The 14,973-nt window shown below is 41.8% G+C and overlaps 1 protein-coding gene across 8 annotated transcripts in view; it reads left to right on the plus strand.

Moving 5' to 3' along the window:
• Window positions 1–11,005: 11,005 nt before the first annotated feature.
• LOC129825016 (TGF-beta-activated kinase 1 and MAP3K7-binding protein 2-like) overlaps window positions 11,006–14,973 on the plus strand; it is a 73,127-nt gene continuing 69,159 nt past the window's right edge. For 5 of the 8 annotated variants that reach the window (XM_055884657.1, XM_055884658.1, XM_055884659.1 and 2 more), the window contains exon 1: window positions 11,007–11,335. The gene's annotated coding sequence lies outside the window, so the exon portion shown is untranslated. Of the gene's footprint in view, window positions 11,336–14,973 lie in introns of all 8 variants that reach the window. The other 3 variants (XM_055884654.1, XM_055884656.1, XM_055884655.1) reach the window with 1 other exon arrangement.

Consider the following 14,973-nt stretch of genomic DNA (forward strand, 5'->3'; position numbering starts at 1 on the left):
GCTGGTTTTAGCTACGTTGTCCTAATTTCACTGTACAAATGACTGTTAAATGAGAAAAAAGTCACGTATATTTATTTTAAAACGGAGTGTACAAAACATGAAGGACACCTGCTCTTTTCATGACATCGACTAGCCAGGTGAAAGCTATGATCCCTTATTGATGTGACTTGTTAAATCCACTTCAATCACTTTAAAAAGCTGCTGGGTTTTTCACGCTCAACAGTTTCCCGTGTGTATCAAGAATGGTCCACCCCCCAAAGGACATCCAGCCAACTCGACACAACTGTGGGAAGCATTGGAGTCAAAATGGGCCAGCATCCCTGTGGAACGCTTTCGACACCTTGTAGAGTCCATGCCCCGAAGAATTGAGCCTGTTCTGAGACAAAGGGGGAGACAACTCAATATTACGAAGGTGTTCTTAATGTTTTGTACACTCAGTGTATATCCTCTATTGTAATCAAATCTATTTTGCTTCAGATAGCATGTCTGGTTCAATCCAATGTCCTGAGTTTGAGTGTAAACAGCTGTGTGTCAGTTTCTAGTGTGAGAGATGTGCCAGTGCCACACTGTCTGATATCTTTGTGTCATTGGATCTTATCCACAGGGAGTGTGGTATGGCAATTTATATCTAGCTTAGTCTTGTTTTGAGCTTTTCTGAGACAAATAATGTTAACTTGGATATGCTTGGGTCAATTGGAATGCATGGGTCAAAAGGGAGGAAGCAGGGTTTACATTTTACAGGATTTTTATTGTCTTGATTTCTGGATATTGAAATACTCAACTATGGTCACAGTAACACTGATACAGTACACCTTGCAACACGGATGAAGAATGTAGGTGGTGTTCTCTTGCTTGGCCACAGGGTGTCATAAGTGAGCTGCATGATTTTCCAGCTGCAATCCAGTCAGGTGGCATGATGGGGTCTTTTTAATAGTCTGACTGGACTGTGTTTTGAGACACCTTATTTTAAGCCATGCTTGAACAAACTATTATCTAAGCAAGTGAAAATGCAACAATATACAGTGTTTTTCCCTACATTTCACCAACTTTAATTTCTCTACCTGTACCTTTTCAAGCACCTGTAGAGAGAAAGAGGAAGATATGACCTGTTTCAAATACATTTTATTCATGAAGACTTTCTATAGTTCAATATTTAAAAATCTATATTTAAAATCAAGCCCTGTCACATTCACTGTCTACACTGTGTTATGCATCTGCACAGGATTCCATGAGATGTGTCAAATGGGTGCCACATTCAAGGTCATGTTATTGTCTGGAAGCCATTGGAGACTGGACAGTGAGACCAGTGCAGGCAGGGCAAGCAATCATCAATCATGCAGCCATGAGGAACGGACCAAGGGTGTGTCCCAAATGGCACCCGATTCACTTTATAGTGCATTAAATAGGGAATAGTGTTCCATTTAGGATAGCACCCGTGTGAACTCCCAGGCCCCTGATGTATTACTCGTCCTATCCCTTAGAGAAATGTATGAGCCGGAGGGCTCTCCGCAGAATGTATTAACACAGACGGGATCCCATTTGTCTCAAGGTGCCCCTCCCAGGGTGAGTTATTGTGCCACACCTTCCCATCACACACACACACACACACACACACACACACACACACACACACACACACACACACACACACCGCCCTGCTTGCCTGGCGTCTTTCTACAGATTCTCCGTCCAGTGAGACTGAACATGTCTGAGTTGCACAGCAGTGACCAACTCCCCATACAGCAGCCAAACACTGACTCCCTGGACACATGGGTCAAATTCCTCCTATTCACTGTCTCATGACCCTGTTATAGAGGCTCAGTGGCCCATATTAGGCAGACAGACAGTAAAACACCTGTGCTTTCAGCTCCAGTGGAGAGGCTACAGCATCAGTGAAAGCTCTAAGGGAGTCACATGGTCATCAGTTATGGATGTGGAGTCCACTGCTTGAACGCCGACTAAGGAATCATCTAAAGGGAAAGGTCACCTAGTGAGACTAACTTTCCATCCTCGTTTGGGGGAAGTTCTTACTAGCTCTATGTTGCCTAGCTATGAGCCTCAGGGAACATCCCAGGGGAGAGATTATGTTGGTTTCTGGTTGTGTGTCCTCTCCAGAAGTAGCCAGTGGTGGTTGTTCCCTCAGACCCCTAAAGGTTGGGAGGGAGGAATGCTGGGCTGATCTACAGAGGGTCAGGCTGACTCTGTTGGGGGAGAGCAGCATATCTAGATCCAGATCTCAGCCCTTAAGCCACTCAACTCTACTGTTTAAAGAAGCACAGCACTGCTTGGTGAGTAGGGCTACGTTTGACAACAGAAACGTTAAAACACCCAATTAAGCTGCAAAGTCTTACAATTCATTTATTGGTTAAAACTGGCATATGAACTGTTGAATTAAAACCCAAATTCATAAAATTGGATTTGCTTAGATATTTGGTAATATGTATGGGATAATCAACGAGGGTCTATGTGTTCTATATCGAAAATAATGGAGGACTTGGAAGGTGTGTTCCACGACGCGCTACCGGAGTGAACTGACCTTCCACAGAGTTGCATTACTTTACACGGAGCGCATATAGCCCCGAGTTGATTATCCCTTTTATACCAAATGTAACACATTTCCCGCTAGAAATGTGTTCAACATCCACTGAAGTAGCTAACAGGTTAACTGCATAGCTACAGTACAATTGTTGCCAAACCATCAGTCCTAGCTTGCCATTATGAAAATCGAATTCAACAATGCCAACTATTTTTTCAATTCGACCTTTGCTTTCAAAAGCAGCTCAAACAAGAATGAAGAATGAACTATAGCGATTGAATACTGTGCATTATAGGGAATTATACAATGGGTGGGTCTAATCCTGAATGCAGATTGGATAAAACCCCATTCCATCCGGTGTCTATTCCACAAGTTACCACCAGCTAAAGCTAGGATGTTAAAATGCCTATTTACTCTGTTCCATCTGACTGCGCAATCCACTGACTATATATTGTGTAGGGATGAAATAGTATGAATCAATTAATCAAAATAATGTTTTTAATAAAAATATAATTATTTTAATACGTTGGTAACCCGTTATATAAAAGTAATAATGCCCTCAAAGCCGTGTTTATAGGATATATTGGCACGGTATTATCACTTAGATAATGCACGCTCTAGAATGTCCTTCAAGACAATCAGAAACAACTATTCAAAAATGCCATGGTATAACTTGTTATATTATTATAACAACACTTATTAGTAAGCATATAATTGCTTGTTTAGAAACTGAAAACCGATATGGAGTGCAAATTCTCCCTGTACCTATAATTACTGTCAGTGCTCTGTAAAACTCATAAAGGAAAATAACAGTTTCTCTGTGCTTAGAATGTCCCGTCCAACATCCCCTCATGCTGCTGATCCCTGAAGAGGACTGGGTAACATTCCTGTCCTCACCTCCCCATTCGCCTCCCCCTAAGACACACATACACACACACAAAACCCCTCCTGCCGCCTAAGTACGCTCCTCCACAAGCCTTGTTTCACACTTGTTAGTAGGAGAGAAACTATACCTGCTGCAAGGTCAGTGGACACTGGATAGGCACATTGGGCGCCTAAAGTTTGCTCGGAGCAGAACAATGAGTGGAGACCCGCAGCCGTTGCAAACTAAATCACCACTGTTGACCCAAGACAGGCAGGCTGTCCTCAGACCGTGAGAAAAGCGCCTCTTTCCATGCCAGGAATGTGGGTGGCCGGCCTTGTTTCCCAGGAAGCCTATCTGAGGAGTGCGCTGCAGGACATAGCCCCACCACATGCAGTGGCGTGGCTTTGTTTTTGACTGCAGTCTTATTTTTTGGCATGAGCTGCACTTTTCCTCCCCTCTGTCCCCCTATCAAGTTGTCACTGTGATAATCTATGTGCTCGAAGACCAGTACAGCATGTGCATGAGAAGGAAGGGATTTGGTAACAGTGTAAAGCTCCTTATGACATTCTGTGAAATATTCTTCACCTTGACGCAAGGGAAGGCGATGTGGCCAGGGCGACAGCCAGGGAGTATGACCAGGGCCACCCCTTTCTCTCTTGATGTTTGGCTGGGAGGTGCCAATGCACCCTGTCCAGTGTCTACCTCTATCCCACACATGGCACTTGCAGAATGAGACAAAGCCACTTCATAAAATTCCTATCCAACATAGTGTTAAGTTATTGGACGTTTTTGGGAAGTTTAAAAATTACATATCTTTCGATGACTCATTGACTGCCCCTCCCCTTTGACATACACACGGAGTATCTCTGAGTCCTCACCTCCCATATGTATATCACGCAGATCACATTCTATGCAGATAGCAGGGGCCACAGTCTGTGTTTGTGTGTGTGTGTGCGTGCGTGTGTATGTGGCTCCCGGAGGAAGCAGCGGTCTAAGGCACTGCATCTCAGTGCTAGAGGCTTCACTACAGACCCTGGTTCAATCGCGGGCTATATCACAACCGGCCGTGATCGGGAGTCCCTTAGGGCGGCACACCATAGAGCGGCGCAGCATAGGGGAGGGTTTGGCCGGGGTAGGCAGTCATTGTAAAATAAGAATTTGTTCTTAACTGACTTGCCTAGTTAAACAAAGGTTAAAAAAGCAATGTCGATGTGTAAGACTGAGTGAGTGTGTGTGTGAGTCACTACATTACACAGACACACGAGATGCCATATGTTTCCACATAGTCCACTGAAGAACAAATGTGCCGTCCTTTTTCACGAGAAAACGTCTGTTTTTTCACTTATCCCATGTGTGGGTTAATGCAACCCAGTAAGAGACTCGGTCCACATCAATAAAACAACTTAAATGGGACACCTGTTTATGATGTCTTGACAGACACATTCAACCATCCAATTTAACCGTGAGGGCTGACTAAATGACAAAGAACAGCACATACAGAGCACCCAGAAAGTGTAAACAGTAGTTTCGCCCAGGAGGACCTGTCCTGTGTGTTTACAATCTCCTGGTAATGGAGGAGGGTGAACCCAGTGACACAGTGTATGATGATGTATTAAGTGTAACTCCCAGTCCTGTCATAGCTGGCCATCCATGATCCCCAACGGAGTGAGGGCCGTGTTGGAGAGCATGCCATCTGTGATGCATCGTGAGTAAATTGTGACTGACCACTAATAATGAGTAGTTATTTATGACGCATAGGGATTTGTAAATCAATCAGTTGGCAGTTGAAGTCGAACAAGCCCAATGTGTGAATGATGCCCTATAAACACTCCCCTACAAAGACTGGTTGTTTGTTGATTGCTCAGAGTGACCACTAATGAATGAGTCACACAACCCTATCCACTTCCTCCTCACTCCCACATGTCTTAATTAACCATGACAGGTACCAGGAATGTTAAATCCTCACTTCCACTTCCCAGTTCAATTGGGGGAGAGTTGGCATTTCATTAAAGTTGTTGTTAACAATGAATAGTTTTGTTCCATCTCTGTAGTGGGAATGCTCTCACTCCATAATATAATGTGATGGTGGTAAGGCTAATGAGGAATGGGATGGCGATCAATAAGTATAGAAATTCACACAAATACCTACAGAAAGAATAGACTTACAGTAGAGTAAGTTATTTTTGTACTATATCAATAACCTCTAAATCCTACAACGAACACAGGGACGCTAGAAACTGGTCGTTTTTTTTCTTGCTCTCCTGCAGGTCTCGCTCCCCCAGAACTCCTCTCTTCGTGGCAAACACACACAGTGACCACCCACATGACCATACTGACCTCCCACTGGCTCCCAGCTCTAGTATGGCAGTCCACCAGCTGTGTTATCATGGACATGCTGTTTTAAAAGAAAATCCAATCTGTTCTGTCTATTGGATACCTTTTTCTTGTTCATATTATGAGTGTATTATTATTAAGGTTGAGATATTGTTGTGGGTGTGTACTTACCAATTGACAGTATTGTAGCGAACAGCTTAGCAGGGAAGCGAACAACAGGTCGCAGACGTGAAAGGCAAACACCCTATGCATTACACCAATAGAACTAACCCACTTGGTAGGAATTGTAATTGTAATGGCTCATATAGCGAGGACCGCTACACTTACCACTCCGAACGGGAAGGAACGTCCAAATGCTTTGACTACTCAGCCCCCTCACACATGTCCCGGTCATGCTTTCCAATGGCCTCACGGCCGTCATCCCACTTCTTACACCAGTATCGAACAGCGGGGCACGGAAGCAAACTCAGGTCGCTGGCATGAAAGGCAAACTCTCTTTGTAGGGTTGTTCATGGGGGGGGTTCTAAACTGACCTATGGAATTGTTTTAAGATGGTCATACTATGGATTATTTAGCTATTTAATTTAGAATTTTAAGGTAGGCTCGCTCCCTCAGTTGCCTACGAACATCAACAACAGCAAGATCAACAATTAATGTTAGCCAGAGCATGATGAGCTAAAAATCTAACGAGGAAACAGTTGATAACGAGGGAAACCCTCTCAAACTCTTTCAGCTTGTAGTTGTCTTCAGAATTGCACTGATAAACGATAGTAGCTTCTTCTCCCTTCTACATCTTGCCTGCCAATGCATGCCTGTCCAACACACGTTTTAACTTGCCTTCCAGCCCATTTGATTGATGCCAAATCCATTTGATTGACAACTAAGAGATATGCTAACTCTGGTTAACAGACGTACAAGTTGAGCATAGCTAGCTAGCAAAGTGATTCACATTTCTTGTTAGCTAACCAAAGGACGCCTGCATCTTTAGCTGTAGACACAGAAAAACAATATGGGGGAAAAGTCGGCCACTCACCCACTCCTCCAATGACATAACATCACAGGAGGTTGGTGGCCTCTTCGTTCAAATATTTTTTATTGCACACACACAGGAATGGTGTATAGGTATAAAAGGCAGGTATACAATTTTTAACTAAACATAAAAGAGCAGACAGAAATAAAAAGACCCAGAGTTCTGGGTACAAAACAAATATTACAAAACAAGACATACAGAACAAGGACAGGTAGAAAGAAAGAGGGTGGGTGTCACCCCCCCCCTTATTCCCCCCCTTTATCCCTCCCCCCTTTATCCCTTCCCCTTATACCCCTCCCCGCTGCTCGGGTGGCGGTGCCAGCACATGCTGCCCAAAGGTGGATTAAAATATTACAATTGAGAGTGCGTTAAAAAGTACAAATTCACAGCGCCGAATGGTCCAAGTAAGAGAGGAAAGGCTGCCAGATCTGATCAAATGTTGATAATTTATTGTTCAGAATATATCTAATCCTTTCTAAGTGTACAGTGTTTGCAAATTCGCTGAGCCATAATTTGGTAGTGGGCGCTTCCTTCTTTTTCCAAAACAACAAGATTAGTTTTTTTGCCGAAATGAGACTGTAAGAGATGAGTTGTTTTTGGGGGTTGGTTAATCCGTTTAGGGAATCAGACACTCCCAGGATTATCAGAAGCGGGTCTGGGTCAATTGAAGTCTCCAGAACTTCAGAGAGGATCCTAAAAATTCCACACCAGTAACCATACAAGCTAGAGCATAGGGCAAAGCAGTGGAGTAGTGTACCCTGTGCAGCCTGACATTTATCACACATAGGGGATGTATCAGGAAATATTCTATGCAGTTTGGTTTTGGAATAGTGTAATCTGTGTAATACCTTGAATTGTATGAGACGATGTCTGGAGTTAATGGAGCAGGTGTGGATATACTCCAAGCTATCTTCCCAGTCTGCCACCGAAATGTCAGTCCCTAGTTCTTCTTCCCATTTTGCCTTAATGGCATCTGTAGAAGGTGTGCTAACCGATTGAAAAGCATCATATAAACGAGATATCAGTTTGTCTGAGGTGGGGGATGTTTTTATGCATCCGTGGTTGGTGGCATCTTAATTGGGGAGGACGGGCTCGTGGTAATGGCTGGAGCGGAATAGGTGGAATGGTGTCAAATACATAAAGCACATGGTTTCCATGTGTTTGATGCCATCCCATTTGCTCTGTTCCAGCCATTATTGTGAGCCGTCCTCCTCTCAACAGCCTCTATTGCATAACAACCTCCCAGCAGTTGGCTAGCTAGCTAAGGTTCTGTGTTTTTAGCATGCTAAATAAATAGCTACATAAATAGATAGGCTAGCATATTAGTCACGTTATGACTGACTTGTGATCATTGCTCTTACTAATTTGATTGTATTGACATTCCCAGCCTTAGTTAGCTACGTTCGTCCGTTTTTGTCCAAAATATTGAGTCATTGAAACTGAAACAGTGCATACTGAATGGCTAGAGAAAGCAAACAATATACCAGGCCAGCTGTGATTTACAACCTGATAGCAATATTTGTTGGACTACAAATACATTTATTGAACTGCATCCATCTATTCTGCCAACAATGCCTTACTCTACGTCATGAAATGTTTTGTCAAATATAACCTATTTTTAAAACCTCATAAAGTAGATTTTGTAGCATAAACTGGGAATTGTATATTTTTGACGGATATTATGGTTGTCTGTTTGTTTCATATCTGCAAAGTAGTTAAAACACTGTCAGTTCCACTTTAACTCAGAATCAACACTAGACATGTTACAACGAAAAAGTCAATACAGGTAAAACTGGCCAATTTGCTGTAAACCACACAATGCACTGCTGGCTCACTCATGTCCTTCTAATCTCCTACTCTCTGCTCAATAAAATCACAGAAATTCCTAATTTGAAAGTCAGAAATAATGGCAAATAAATCAACTATGTCAGTACTGTACTGTGTATGTAAAATGATTAAGGGAATACCAGATACATGCAGAAATATTCCCATAAAATGGGTAGTTTTAAACATTCTCACATCTTTTTAAATGTATCAGATTACTCAAACTCCTGATATTAAAGTTTAAACACTGAGGTAAACCCTAATGCTGAGGCACTATTTAAAATAAAGAAGAAAAATACAATAAAAAAGCTAACTCAGATTCAGAAGGGTTCTATCTAACCCTTCTTGCCTTCCAACTAATTATTCTTGTCTTCCAAAGAATTCTTCTTGCCTTACGAAGAATGATTCAAGAAACCTTTCTTCCAAAACGGTTCTTAGAACCCTTTGCCTTGCAAAGAACCCTTGTTTTCCAAAAAAAGGTTATTCAGATGAAAACAGTTCTTGGTAGAACCCTATCCCTCCGCAAATAACCCTTTTTTCTAAGAGTGTAGTCACCTTCAAAATAATTTGCACCCTTGATAAAGATGAGCAAAAAAAGAGTGTATAAAATAAATAGTTACAATACTGAGCTATATTGCATGCTCCAAATTAGATTATTTTATACTAATACAATTCCTCAGAGAAAGAGATTTTGCTTAACAACTAATACTTTTTTCTCCCAAAAGTATTGGCACCCCTGTTTTCAATACTATATGCACCCTTCCCTTGCAAGAATAACTGTCACGCCCTGGCCATAGAGAGGCTTTTATCCTCTATTTTGGTTAGGCCAGGGTGTGACTAGGGTGGGCATTCTAGTTTCTTTATTTCTATGTTTTCTATTTCTTTGTAGTTTGGCCAGGTGTGGTTCTCAATCAGAAGCAGCTGTCTATCGTTGTCTCTGATTGAGAATCATACTTAGGTAGCCTTTTTCCCACCCGGATTTGTGGGTAGTTGTTTTCTGTTTAGTTTAGTTACCTTACAGAACTGTTCGTTTGTCTCTTTGTTATTTTTGTTCTAGTGTTCAGTTTTAAATAAATATCATGAACACGTACCACGCTGCCCTTTGGTCCACTCCTTCTTCATCAGACGAGCGTGACAATAACGACATTGTTAGTTTTTCTATAATGTTTAATGAGATTGGAGAGCACATTGGGATGGATCTTAGAGCATTCCTCCATACACAATCTTTCCAGATCCTCCAGTCTGCGCTTTTGGACTGCCCTCTTCAAATCAAACCACAGTTTTTCAATGTTGCTCAAGTCCAGAGATTGAGATGGCCATTTCAAAATGTTGATTTTGTGCTTGGTCTCATTGTCTTGCTGGAAGATGCATTTGTGGCCAAGTTTCATCCTCCTGGCGGAGGCAACCAGGTTTTCGGCTAAAAAGTCTTGGTACTTGGTAGAGTTCATGATGCCGTTGACCTTAACAAGGGCCCTAGGATCAGTGGAAGCAAAACAGCCCCATAACGTTAAATATCCACCACCATATTTTACAGTAGGTGGGTCATTCCACAAGTCCCTTTTGTGTCCCTTTGATATTTTATGTAGAAATTGTGCACCAATATTGGATTTTAAAAGCATGTTATATTAATGGAAGTGCCCTTTAATATAGAACACATGGACAATTCAATACATCTGATTTTTAATATGAATTAAGACTTGCTAAAGTGCCAAAATTCTGCATTTTTACATGTTCCTCTGTGCAGTCTCTATGATTTCTCTGAAGATTTTAACCCACTTAACCCCAACATTTCTCAAAGTTTTGTATAGCCCTAGTTATTTTTGTTGCTTTGACAAAAATATAGAATGTTAATGCACATTGGTTTGGTGGCCATGGGGCCTTTTGTTGTTTTATTTTATCTATAAGAATATTTAGGGGTGCTGCTAGCCTACTAATATTCTTATATTGAGATGCATGGGGCTGCCAAATTATTCCATAACAGTGCCAATAACTTATTACTTGTGAAAAAAAATCTATTACTATGAGCAATTCTAATAATATAATATAATATAAAATAACATAATATTATTATTTTTTGCCTACAATATAGCTCAGTATTTGTATTATTTATTTTTGTCTTTTTTTCTTATCTTTATCAATGGTGCAGTCACCTGCAATAATTGTCAATCATTTTGTAGGTGACTGTAACTATTGTAACCTAACTTTCTCAGTAGTTGAGATTATTAGACATAGACCTAACAAGCACACTTTACCACCCCACCTGTATTTCTTCCACACGTCTGTTGACAGTTTCCTTTCAAATAATATTACCAGTTACCACAAACGTTTCATTCTGTCTGCGTCTGCTTCTTCAGAGCATTTAGCAATCACACTTCCTCTCCCCTAACAAAACTTTCCCCTAGGAAAAAAATAGTCTCGCGATAGGCGCTCGCTTATGCAGCCGCCATATTCTGTGACAGTATTTTGATTTGTATCTGTTGGACGTAAGAAAAGAAAAGAGAAAATAAGGTGGGAGTAAAGGAGGTAAAGAAGAAGAGCTGTCAAAATAATTCCCGTGTCTCTGAAACAGCGGGGGGCTGTAGTAACCCCCCACTCGAGTCAAAACAGAGAAGGCCTGAGTGCCGTAGAAACTTCGTTCACGAAGTCCCCCCCCCCCTCCGCTCTTCTTTCAGCACCACGGCCCTGTGGAGATTCGGTGGCTGTGTCTCGGGTGTTGAAGGTGGCCCGGGGAGCGGCGGCGGAGACGGTAAGCGAATGCCTCAGAATAGGCCCAGAAGTGGTTTGAAGTTGTAGTTTAGTTACTGTAGATGAAAATTCGGTCTAACTTTCCCGACTAACATGCTCGAAATACGTGTGCGACTCCACATCCCTCTGGTAAAAAGAAAACGAAGAAAAAACGTTCTGCTGTCGGCTTTTCAAGTGTGAAAAAGTGTTTGACTGCAACTGGTGTAGGCAATCTCGCGAGCTATTTAGTCTATGTGCGATTTGTTGTGTCCAGCATGAATGTGTTATTACGCATTTGTAATAACATTTAGCTGTGTACATTGCATTTATAGTCCCACCGTACATTTTAAAGCTGACGTGCATGTTTTGTAGCTATTAGGCTACACTAGCTAACGTTACATTTTTCCATTGAGGTTTCTTGAAAAACCTCGTCATCCATGGTGTTCTGAGTGCACAACTAAATTACTACGGAAATATGATTATATCATGTGTTGTAACTTCAAAGAACCTTGAAATAGTTTTACGCTTGTCAAAAAGTTAGTTAGCTTGGTAACTAACATAGCAGCTCGCAAGTCGCGATAGTTTTGCTGGTCATTTACGGTGACGTTCGATGCTTCGAAAAAGTAACACTTTGTGTTACAATTGGTCCCAGCATCTGAACGTGTTACACATAAAACACTGCTTTGCAATTATGATGGACTGTATTTCCTTTTGTTGCATTGATGTGCCTTCACCAAATATTGCCTAGAGACGTATTAACTAGGAGTACCGAATGGCATAGCACAGGCCCAACCTATAATAAGTAGGCTAATCGAAAGTCTCCTGTAGACTAGTCTACATGATATGAATTGTATTGATGCACGAATCTAATTACCTTGATGAGTCAAACGCAATTAAACTAAAAGTAGCCTGTCCTGTACTCTCACCTTCCCTTCTATAGAACGTATATGAAATATGGTTTTATACTTTCTTTCAATTTGGCTATATGTTAATGTGTATGTTTTTCTGTTGGATTTATATTTGTTTGTTTGCTTACTTATGTGATACAGATCATTTTAGTGAATGTTAGTTAGTTTGATCATCTGAGCAGACTTGACCTAGCTATACATCTAAATGGCCCTTCAGGTTGAAAGGTTTGACAGCTCTCATATGTATAGGTGCAGGGGAGCATGTGTAGGGGTGGGTTTGACACATTATTAACCTTGTCCGTACATTTTGATACAATTATAGGGTGATTCCATGCCAGGACAGCTTGCAAATATTTTGGGTATCTCAGGTTGTTCTGGCAATTCTCACATAGAATCTTAATTGGTATAATTTCTATCAGAAACAATTTTAGGCCCTTTTTAGACCTTTACATACCTCATGTAAGACCGTATGTTCTGTGAATCGTACATGATACAGACAACATCTTGGTGTCTTTATACTCCTTATAGTGTTCTCTCAAATTTGGAGTATGTCTAGATTCTGAAATACAATTAATTTATTCAACCCCAAAAATATATATTTTTTACCTTTATTTAACTAGGTAAGTCAGTTAAGAACAATTTCGTATTTACAATGACGGCCTACCGGGGAACAGTGGGAACTGCCTTGTTCAACTAATGTTCCATTATTAAAGTGACCAGTGATTCCATGTCTATGCATATAGGGCAGCAGCCTCTAAGGTGCAGGGTTGAGTAACCAGGTGGTAGCCGGCTAGTGATGGCTATTTAACTGTCTGATAGCCTTGAGATAGAAGCTGTTTTTCAGTCTCTCAGTCCCAGCTTTGATGCACCTGTATTGACATCGCTTCTGGATGGTAGCGGGGTGAACAGGCCATGGCTCGGGTGGTTGGTGTCTTTGATCTTTTGGGCCTTCCTGGGACATTGGGTGCTGTAGGTGTTTTGAAAGGCAGGTAGTTTGCCACCGGTGATGCGTTGAGTAGACCGCACCACCATCTGGAGAGCCCTGTGGTTGCGGGCCGGTGCAGTTGCCGTACCAGACGGTGATACAGCCCAACAGGATGCTCTCAATTGTGCATCTGTAAAAGTTTGTGGGGGTCTTAGGGGCCAAGCCAAATTTCTTCAGCCTCCTATGTGTTTACAGGAAGTTGCAACAGCGCGACTTTAAGTCATTAGGACGCATACACCAAAAGCCACAAAATACACCTGAAAGGATTTTTGCAAATGTGTAAATACCACGGGAGTCCTCTTACATTTGGGAACTATTGATCAAACAACCATGAAAAGGTAGGCTCTGTCTCCCTCAGTTATGCACATCAACAACAACAAGAACAATTAATGCTAGCCAGCACAAGATGAGCTAAAATATACTGAAGGAACAGGTTCTTGCAAACCAAATGACCAAATGACATCTGCATCTCTAGCTGTGTATAGCCACCAAAAAACAATATGAGGGGAAAAAGTCAGTCACTCAACCACTCCTCCAATGACATGACATCCTAGCGACTAGTTAGCTATCTAGCTAACGTTAGGCCCCGTGTTTTTTTCTGGCTGGTCCACTCAAGGACATTCAACAACTTGTCCCGAAGCCACTACTGCGTTTTCTTGGCTGTATCCTTAGGGTCGTTGTCCTGTTGAAAGGTAAACCTTTGCCCCAGTCTGAGGACCTGAGCACTCTGGAGCAAGTTTTCATCAAGGATCTCTCAGTACTTTGCTCCGTTCATCTTTCCCTCGATCCTGACTAGTTTCCCTGCCGCTGAAAAACATCCCCTTAGCATGATGCTGCCACCACCATGCTTCACTGTAGGGATGGTGCCAGGTTTCCTACAGACGTGACTCTTGGCATTCAGGACAAAGCATTCAATCTTGGTTTCATCAGACCAGAGAATATTTGTTTCTCATGATTTGAGAGTCTTTAAGTGCCTTTTTGCATACTCCAAGTAGGCTGTCATGTGCCTTTTACTGAGGAGTGGCTTCCGTTTGGCCACTCTCCCATAAAGACCTGATTGGTGGAGATGGTTGTCCTTCTGGAAGGTTTTCTCATCTCCACAGAGGAACTCTGGAGCTCTGTCAGTGTGACCATCAGGTTCTTGGTCACCTCCCTGACCAAGGCCCTTCTCCCCCAATTGCTCAGTTTGGCCAGGGGGGCCAGCTCTAGGAAGAGTCTTGGTGGTTCCAAACTTCTTCCATTTAAGAATGATGGAGGCCTTAAAGGTTCTGAATACTTATGTAAATAAGGTATTTCTGGTTTTTATTTTTAATACATGTGAAAAAAATTCTAAAACCTGTTTTCGCTTTGTCATTATGGGGTATTGTGTGTAGATTGATGAGGAAAATGTTTTATTTCATCAATTTTAGAATAAGGCTGTAACGTAACAAAATGTGGAAAATTGTCAAGGGGTCTGAATTCTTTCCGAATGCACTGTTGATACGCTAGCCTATTAGCCACATTATGACTTACTTGTGATCATTGCCCTTGCTAGTTTGATTGTGTTGACATTCCCAGCCTTAGTTACGTTCATCCGTTATTGTCCAACATATTGAGTCATTGAAACTGAAACAGTGCATCCCGAATGGAGGCAGCAAACAGTGTACCTGGCCAGCTGTGATTTACAACCTGATAGCAATATTTTTTGGACTACCAAGAAATGTATTGGTGAATAATATTAATCATGCATTGAACTGTATCCATCTATTCTGCCAACAATGCCTTTGT

Source organism: Salvelinus fontinalis, chromosome 27, assembly GCF_029448725.1.
Source record: "Salvelinus fontinalis isolate EN_2023a chromosome 27, ASM2944872v1, whole genome shotgun sequence".
NCBI lineage: Eukaryota > Metazoa > Chordata > Actinopteri > Salmoniformes > Salmonidae > Salvelinus > Salvelinus fontinalis.